The sequence below is a fragment of the Laccaria bicolor genome, genomic scaffold, assembly GCF_000143565.1.
Source record: "Laccaria bicolor S238N-H82 LACBIscaffold_72 genomic scaffold, whole genome shotgun sequence".
Classification (NCBI taxonomy): Eukaryota; Fungi; Basidiomycota; class Agaricomycetes; order Agaricales; family Hydnangiaceae; genus Laccaria; species Laccaria bicolor.
In genome coordinates, this window is record NW_001889943.1 from 132417 (window position 1) to 142667 (window position 10251).

Sequence of the window (10251 nt, forward strand, 5' to 3'; positions counted from 1 at the left end):
TGACGCCCAAATCAAGCGTCGGCAAACGCCGACACTCGATTTGGGCGTCAGGAATTCCGTTCCGTCTCATTCCGGGATCATTCCTTCTGGGTGATCCTGGAACCATTCTGGCGGAATTTGAATTCCATCAAAATTCCGCCGGAATGGTTTGATCAATTTGGCAGGGCCCTCTGCCAAATTTGATTCCTCCGGAATTCCAGGAATTGCCTGGATTCCGCCGGATTCCGGCAGGAATCAGTGGAGGACAATAAAGACCTCTTTTCTTGGGGACTATTCAAGTTATACCCAGTGTAAATTTATTTGCTATCATATTATACTTCAGGTGTTGTTTAAAGGACATCCTGAGTCTCCATGGATTAACTCAAAAGGGTGGTAGCATTTTTTCTTCTTGCAGAAAAGAAGGACCGATGTTGTAGATACTTGTTTACTTTCAGAAAAACTCTGGAAATTAACTTCTACAGACATCATGCAATGGTCATTTTAACATTTCTACCTACCTTTTGTATTATACACACTACAAACATTAATAGGGAGTCATTTTTCCTCATTCCAACAAATATATTGAGTGAAAAATACATAAAGTGGAGAACAAGTTCAAATTTACCTTTTAGGGGAGGATATAAATTTTCTAGCCCAAAGACTTTATGAAGCTCATAACAATAGCAGGGAGATCCGGTGTACAAAATATCTCTTCCTCAAGTTGTGAATTGCTTTCAGTAGGTTGCAGTCATTCAGAATTTCCCATTTTGTCAAATCCCATTTTTGGAAGTTGTCACAGTGAATGCTCTGCCTTATCCTGAGTTTTCATTCATTCATCCCCAGACTTGGTATGTACACCTCCTTAGCTATGTCTCATACACCAGAGCTTAGTTCTGAAAATGTTTGGTTCTTGTGTTACAGCACCAACTTTGTCCAAAAAATGACCAGACATTCTTTTTTCCCAGTTAGTGTACATATCTGCAGAATGCGCCCACAACTATACGCGAAGTGAGCAAGATGCAAGCACGGCACCCACTCTTTGTCGGAAAAACCCAGGAAGCCTTATAAGGCAGGTAAGGCAGGTAATCACAGGAACGAATTGTAATCCAATTATAATCAAGGAGAAATGTACTATAATTCATAGGGACAAATTATAAGGTACCAGATAATTGTAAATGAATCGAAAATTTGTAGTGAGCTCCTAGCTCAATTGTAATGTGTGCATTTCTTACTAGTTAGTTGTCTTATTATTACGGAACAGTTGTTATTAGCGGGGATCGAACTCTGAGCCTATTGATTACTTACCTTGTTTTGACTTGCTTATTGACTTGTCTATACTTTCCGCTGGGCTATGGGGGCATATTTAGATACAACCTCTAGTTCTTCATAACGAGTGCCGCGGCTGACCCTTCGACAATACAGAGTTCATACAGAGCACTGTTCTCCCTTCTCATAAACTTAGCTATAGTTTCCCCACCCAACATCATATGCACATTCTCTTGCTTTATGGGGTTCAAGCACTTGTAAAGCTGATTGAAGAAGGTCAGTACATGCTCGTATTTTTCGAGTTCAAAGGTATATTCTTATGCTTGTTGTTTTTAGAGAAATTGTGCCCTCTTTTCCCGATGTTTTGGGCTCTTGAGAGCAGAGACCCAGATAATGGAAGCTTTCCGTGTCTAGAAGGCGGTCAGATATCCATGTATAGCATGTGATCGGTATTGCATAGGATGAACAAAGTAACATAAGTACTTGCCTTATTCCTCATAATCCTATCCCAGCTCGTAAATGCGAAACGCCCACCGTCTATAGTGTATACGTCTGTTTCTCGCAATTCCATACCCTTCTGATGGCGTTCATGCATTAGATTTGAACATCAAGTCTTCATGTAGTATTGAGTCTTCACGTAGTACGTGAAGACTCGATGTAAGGTGAGTAATCGAAATGTACATGACCATTACATTCTATCCCAGTTCATAAAAACAAAACACCTGCTGTCCATAGCAATTCCGTCCTTTCTAGTGGCGTTCACACATTAAATTTGAATGTTGCGTCTTCACATATGTTTTGTTGTTGGATTAAACTATCCAGAAACCCTGGTTTCCCCCGAACAACCCAGGGTTTCCAATGTGCTTGCGTAGAAACAGGGTTTCTACAAGAAGCGGAGCTCAATATTTGAAGTCCCCCCCACACGCATGGGCACATGCACACAAAGTCATGCATAAGCTGGCGGCGGGGGTCACCAACCTTTCAAGTAGCAAGGGACTATGGAAGGGAGCAATGGCATCCCTCAATCACTCCCGCTCTCCTACATCTATGTAAGTATAGCTTCCCATCCAAACCCTTAGGCCTTCAGGCCTCATCTTGTAGCATTGTGTAGACCATGGACCAATATTATTTACCGTGGTAACCAGTTGTCGAGCAGGCACGACGACACGTGTGCGACAAGGGATGTGCGTGATGGAGCTCAACTCGTCACGCTCCCTTCTTATCATGACCAAGGGAGCAAAGGTCAATCTAAGTTTGAACGCGACACAAACGCGACACACATCAGCATCAAGGAATTCAACTCCGACATGGGATTCCTCAAAATAACCCATCGACTGATGGAAGGGGGGTTTCCACCATATGCAGAAGAAACCCAGGGTTCCACGCGAAAAGGGGGTTTCTGGTTAGATTGATCCTTTGTTGTTGCCTTGTTTGTCTTCATGCATGTCGTTTCGATTTGTTGTATGTAGCAGAACGAAATCTAATACATTTTGTTAATAAAAAAATTTGTGTAACAGAAAATACGGAATTCAGTGTCGCATGAAACAAAGTTCTGTTGAAATATAAGATGGGGTACATGAAGTGTACTTACTTGCTGGCCCTTCGTGGTTTTCCTTTGTTGTTGTATACATACATCGGACATGTGTATACCTCGTCGTTCCAGCTGTCGCAGACGTCAACGTGTTCTGTAGATGTCCCTCATGCCATTGACCCAACATATTGTCGTCGGGTATCTTGGTTAGGCTGCAAAAGTATTTCATTAGTGCTTTCATTTGTTGTCAACATCTTGACTTACAGTCTTCAGGTAGGTGTTCTATCTCGTCTTTGGAAGTGTTGTGAAACAGAGAAGTTGAATCTACAAAAATATGTTAGCGTGACAATAATCTACAGAGTCAAACTGACATACTTATTGTTTGGCATCCCCCGGACTCCATTTATCCCTCCAAAACTTCAAAACATCGCTGTTGCTCATTTCCAGCATCGAGACGATGTATCTTCATCTGCAGAACCGGCATAAGTAATGCAGAATGCTCCATGAAAAGTGCCGAGTGCTTTGGGGTGACCATGCTGGTTAGTGTTGTGCATGACATCAAATGCGAGGTAGGTACTCACCTTTCATCGCATTTCCACAGCTCACGACCTCTCCCAGCTTCGTCATGCGAAATGCAGCCTTTCTGTGGAGTATTCATCCGTTCCCCGCAACTCCCGCGCCCTCCTGGCAGTGTGTACGTGTTAGGTTTAAATGTGAAGTCTTTGTGTATGTGTAATTGTCTTCTCGGGTGTCATTTCAGTTCGTTGTAGGTAGTAAAAGGAAATATAGTAGTTTTGTTAGCTAAAAACTTGTGTAGAAGAGAATATGATACTCACGTTGCGTGAAACTGCCAACACATCAACAATGCGCTTGAAAACAATCACAGGCGTTAGTATTGTGCAGGATGAGCGAAGCAGCGTAACTACCCACTTTGCGTCGCCTTTCCCACTCCTTAGGAGCCTGTCCCAGCTCGTAAACGCAAAGCGCCACCTTTCCGTAGCATGTCCATCTGTTCCCAACACTCCTGTGCCTATCCGACAGTGTTTGCGCGCTTTCAGCGCTTTGATTAGAAGACAAATATTGATCTTATCACGCAATGTGATTCATTATAACGTGACTACAATAGCTCCCGCCAGCCTTGTAATCCATTACTATTATAAGGCATCACAGATTTTTCCGACATTGCCAAGGAGATCTCGCCCCATGCGTGCGCGAAGAGAGCACCGCACAGCGCACGCGACCCACCAGTCCTCAATCTCTCCCACCCTCGGGATGTGAATGACCCAAAGGATGGACCACAACAGTCTGGCACAGGTGAGGAACTGTGTTCACAGTGCTGGACGGGCTGTGGAGCTCGAATGAGGATCTGACAAATGCTCTGGACAGGGCAGCACCCAACCAGGAACTGAAAGAGAGGAGAAAGTGGTAAGTCTTTCTAATCTGATTCCAGATCCAGGATCACAACCCTTCCTCCACCCGACCCTTGCACCATCAAGGCCTTTATTTGGTCTCTAGGACCCTGCCTCTGCGGGAGCGTCTTGTGGGAGCTTGGAGTGTCTTTTTTACGCTTCTAGGCCCATCTTTTCGTACATCATTTACCTTTCACCCCCAGCCAAAATTTTTAGGAAACACTTTGTGCCCAAAAAAAAGACGCTCCGACCTAGATCTACAGACGATCCCCCATCAGATCCCCCACGACAATCTGGCCCCCTCCATTGGCCTCTTTTTCAACATCACCTGTGCCCCCCTGTGCTCCCCCCCACACCTGTGTTCCTCAATCACTGGAGTTCTCAACAAGCTGCACCTCCTGTGAATACTCAAGCCTGGGAATACACAAGGGGGTGTAGCTTGGGGGATGACATGTGTGGGGGAGACACAATTAAAAAACAAAGAACATAGGATATTGTGGTAAGTTCTCATTCGATTTTTACGTTTTGGGGCTCATTAGAACCGTCTAGTTAATGGAAAACACGCGCCTTGTTTGCGAGAAGCTGCGCATCGATGGTCCAACTCGTCGAATTTTCTTGGGGGGAGACATCACCAAAAAACACGGATAATGCAATATTACTGTAAGTTCTCATTCGATTTTTACGTTCTGGGGCTCATTAGAACCGGCTAGGTAGTGGGAGACACGGGCCCTAGTTTTCGAGAAGCTGCGCGTTGACATTTGAACTCGTCGCAAGTGTTTTTGGGGAGACATTATCAAAGAGTCAGATAATGCAATATTATGGTAAGTTTTTACTCGATTTTTACGGTTGGGGACTCATAAGAACCGTCTAGTAAGTGGAAAACATGGTCCCCGTTTGCGAACAACTGCGCGTCGACGTTCGAACTCGTCGCAAATGTTTTTGGGGGCGACATCACCAAAAAATACAGGACATGCAGTATTATTGTAAGTTCTTCTTCAGTTTCCATGTTCCTGGGCTCAAAAGAACCGCCTAGCTAGTGGGAAACATGTCCCTCGTTTGCGAGAAGTGGCACGTCCATGGTCAAGCATGTCACAAGCTTTTTTCGGGGAGACATCACCAAATAATATAGATCACACAATATTATTGTAAGTTTTTACTCAATTTCCATGTTCTTGGGCTTAAAAGAACCACCTAGTTGGCGGAAAACACAGGCTCCCTTTGCGAGAAGTGGCACATCGATATTTGAGTTCATCGCAAGCTTTTTCGAAGAGACACCACCAAAAAATCAGGACAGACAAAAGTCGACACACACACACAGAAATGAGACACGACACACATGATGGAGAACGACACACCTGTCCAATGTTCAACACATTTGATGGCAAATGTCGGTCACTTGCTCAGGAAGGTGTGTTGAATCTTATCCGCATGATACCATACTATCTCGATTGATTCCGCCCTTTTTGGATTGTCAGAAAATGAAAATTTGATGTGTGACGGAAATTAGCTATGTATCATACACCAAAGATTCTGTGGTTAAGTCAAAATCTGCCTCTCCATGCTCAAGTAAAATTTAGGATTATAAATTTTATTCCTTAAACTACTTACTATACAAAGTTATACATAAATTCTAAGAGAGGGAGCAACCTCGCGACCCCGGAATGTACACACCAAGAATCCTCACTGTCGACGGCCTAGTATCGGCACATCTGGGTGTCAGTATGTAGTCTCGGTGGCCGTGGTCAGGCGGGACGCAGTGGTGGCCTTGTCGCAAAGGGTGCTGGCATTTTCACTGTCATTCGGAGTTGGTTAGTGGGGAGGCGTGGCGTACACACCTGGCTGCACGGTGGGTGCTGTATCCTCTGTTGGTTTGCCAAGTGGCACTGGGTCCTCGTCGATGGGCCTCAGCGCTGGATTCTGTCTGTGCAGGCATTTTCATGGGCCGATTCCGTCAGCGTGGGTGGTTTATCCTGGGCGCTGGGCTGTTGCCGTTGGTAGATGGGCGGTTTTGTGGGCGTTTTCATGGGCGATTAGTTGTAATCTGAGGGTTGGGTTTGCGAGAGGGGGTTGAATTGGGGGCGGTGGTCGTGTTTGCAGTGGCACAGGGTGTGGGAGGTGATGGTGGTGGGTTGTTAGCAAAAATCCGGGGCTGAACAAAGTGGGAACCACCTGAAAGAGCCCATGACCGTTCTCTTGGTCCTTGTCAGCCATAGTGAGGGTGCGAGATGGGCAGGAAGAGAGCGAGGGAGGTGGTGGGGCACAGGCAAGCAAACGGCGGTGGTGGTGATGAGAAAGCAGTCGTGACCAAGTCGTCACAACGATCATCACGCTCGTAACTTGTGGCGGAGTTTCGAATTGATACATGGCACACTCGAAAATGCGAAATCACGAAGAACGACACATTGTTACCAGGTGTGTCGCTTCTCACAAGATGTGTCCTACTCCTCATCTGTGTGTGTGTGTCTCCTCTTGTATATCCTCCCAAAAAATACGGGTTACACAATATTATTGTAAGTTCTTACTCAATTTCTACGTTCTCTGGCTCAGAAGAATCGTCTAGCTAGTGGGAAACACAGGCCTAGTTTGCGAGAAGCCGTGCATCTACCTTCGAACTCGTCGCAAGTTTTTTTTGGGGAGACATCAGCAAAAAAACACAGATAATGGAATATTATCATAAGTTCTTGCTCGATTCTTACATTCTGGGGCTTATAGGAACCACCTAGCTAGTGAGAAACATGGGCCTCATTTCTGAGGAACTGCGCGTTGACTCTCCAGCTTGTCTCAAGTTTTTTCAGAGATCATCACCAGAAAACACAGTAAATATGTCATATTATTGTAAAACATGTTAATGTGCATTATTCTTTTGTAAAACATGTAAATAATGTCTGATATACACCCATATTGCTAACATCCAAGTAACATGGGATTGCTGAGGGGGAGGAGGGAGAGATGTTCTCTCAGCCAGCACAGAGACTGTTTGGCAATGTGGCCTTGCACTGGACACATGACAAGATAATCTGCACTGAAATACTCTAAAAATATCTTTTGAAAGTTCCTTATTTTTCTTCTGTTTTCTAGTAAGAAACATGTAATACATCTACAAAGATTGTTTTCAATAAATGAAGATTAAATACTTATAAAACATGTTAAAAATATATAGAAACTTACTTGAAAGATATTGGGTTAATTTGAATTGTCTATACATGTATCTCAATATGTCCTACATGTTTTCCAACATATTTTATCAATATTTGACCTTCATTCATTGAAAAGAATCTTTATAGATGTATTACATATTTCTTGGTAGAAAACAGGAGGGCATGTCAGCATTGGAAAGTATGGCGATCATGTGTGGCGATCTGTGTGGCGATCTGTATGGCCGGAAACCGTGCTTCAAGAGATCTCCCTTAGCGTTCTTATGACATTTTCGTAGGGATTGTCATGGCTAACCCCGGGGTATTCCCAGGGTTGTACCCATACCTGTCAGAACTTGTACCCGTGTCCACGGGTGTGGGTTTTTGCGGGTATGGGTAGTGGATTTATAAAATCCCAGGGGTACCCCAACCTGCGGGAGGCCTCCATAAATGACCAATGAACCTCGCAAGGGCAGTGCAAGTGTCAATTGACACTGCTGTGCGTCCTTGCGAGGATCGGAAGATCAGGGGAATGGCAACTTCATCCCAGGATTTTGACAGCATAGGCAGGGTTGGTCTGCGAGGCGAGGTCCGTTGGTGGAAGTCGACGTTGTGGGGAATGATACATGGTGGGTTCTTGGGTCGTGGTGCTGTTGTGATGGTCAGTCGGTGGAAAGAAGGGGAGAGTTTGCGGGCGCACCTTGCATACCCACCCTCTCATTGTGGCTATCCTCAACATGCCCTTTCACGCCTGCTCTTTGTGCTCGTTTCGACAGGTTGCTAGAGATGGAGTAGTTAATAATTAGAAAATAAAGAGAAATGCCAGGGGGAGCTCACCTGGGCCCGTGTCTGCTCACGTTTGTGGGTGGTCGTCTTCGTTTGTGGGCAGTCGTTTGCATTCGTGGGCAGGGGTCGTCGTGTCCTGGGCGCTCGTCATTTGTTTGTGGGTGTAGGGCTCGTTCGCCGGCGGTGGACGTCATTCGTGGGTGGGCGGGCTGCTGTTCATGCGCGGCACTCTCACTTGTGTTGTTCGTGGGCATGTGGGCTCGTTCCGTGTTGTCGTCGTGCTGTGGCATCATGTTTTCGTCATGCCGCATCGTTTGTATGTTGCCAGGTTGCTGACAGCGACGTGGCCTCTGCATCTGGAGTGAGAGGGGCATGGGAAACATTGGTAGGCACTTACCTGAACGACCTGGACAGCGAAGACAGCATGCGTTGTCACTGTCTGGACGACGTGGCACATCTGCCACATCATCTCCACTACCCACACGGCCACGCGCTAGTTTTGTGACATGGCAATCCCGGGTTGTTGCTGTCGTCGTCCGTGTGTGCTGGGGTGCTTGTGGGAGGTCGTCGAGGGTAAGTAAGTAGTGGGTGGACGTCTTGTCTTCCTAACCGGTGATGCAGGACCGATGTAGCCGCCAAACATTCCGCCAAACATTTCGCCACATACACCGCCAAACATTCCAATTCTGACATTTTTTGGAAAACAGGGAAAAAATAAGGAACTTCCAAAAGATATTTTTAGAGTATTCCAACACAAATTATCTTGTCATGTGACCAGTGTTGGTGAGGCAGGAACAAACAGGGTCCAAAAAGGGTCGAAAAGACCCTCCAGGAACGTGAGCCAAACAAAGCGGAAAACGCCGCCGCGCGAGCGGAGCGTCTTTATCCCAAGAGAAGCATCCGTAGCTCAGGAAGAACGTGGGGTTGTGTATGAGATAGGGAAGGAGAAGGGGGGTACGCTCCTGCCTTGGTTGAGAACAAGGGTAAAACATCGCAAAGGATATACGATAGCCCTTCTGTTGTATTTGAGCATTGGACGTCTGAGTACCGAGGTTTAGTTGACGTTGTGAGAGACAATGATGGCGTACACACCTCAAAAAGACCACTTCTTTCGATTCTCAACGTTTTCAGCGTATCAACTGTACGTCTCCAAATCAAGGTGACGCCAATCTTCGAGGCCTGATGCAGTCGTTGACTCCGAATCCGCTGCGTGCTAAGATGGTAATCACCGTAAGTTAGACCTGATTATTGAATCAAAAGAATAAGATACTTACTTCATGACCTTGCTCGCTTGACGAGCTGATGCGATTCGTCGATAGTGCAGGTTCTTGAGTACATCGTTGACGATGGTGGAAGAAAACAAACGTTGGTCAACACGAATTTGTTTTTGTCCTCGACCACCAGCTCGCACATTACCTACCGTTCGCTTGCCTCGAATTTACACTCAAATTTTTGTTGACATGTGAAACTCAAGCTGTGTTCGACACTCGCTGAGGTGAGCTCAATCTGTCATTGGCAATTGCTCCTTGATTGTCAACCTAACAGAGGAATTGAGAGATCACGCTCACGCACAAGCTACTAAGCTGGTAAAGGCTTTGGAAAGTCCACCACACGAGGGATATTCGATACGGGATGGGTCTGTAGCAGCAGTGCGTATCCATCCGTATTCGTTTAGCTACTTTTTCACTTACAACCCTCGTTTCTCTCCTCAGTGAGGCTATGTCGGCTACCTCGCATTCCACAAACGCTTCTCCACCGTAATTCTCGTCCGCGGATGATTTGAAAACCCTGTCGCCGCAATCAACCACCCCACAAGGGAGATGAGAGATGGACGATAAACAGAGAGGGAGTTTGGCAGTACTTATCAGTCCCCCACTGATTCCTGCAGGACTCTCAGGATTCCTGAGGATTCCTGAGGATTCCTGAGGATTCCTGCAGGACTACACCATAATTTTGGCAAATTTGAGTTTTAGGAGAAAAATTCTGTCAAGTCCTCAGGAATCCTGAGGACTACATGACATTTAACCATCTGTGACATGTTTAAACACTTCCTCTAACTTCCCTAATGAACTTAACTCTATTTCCATCCTTAAAGCATTCAGATATCAATACATAGTAGAATTTTATTCTATTTTAAATGACATGA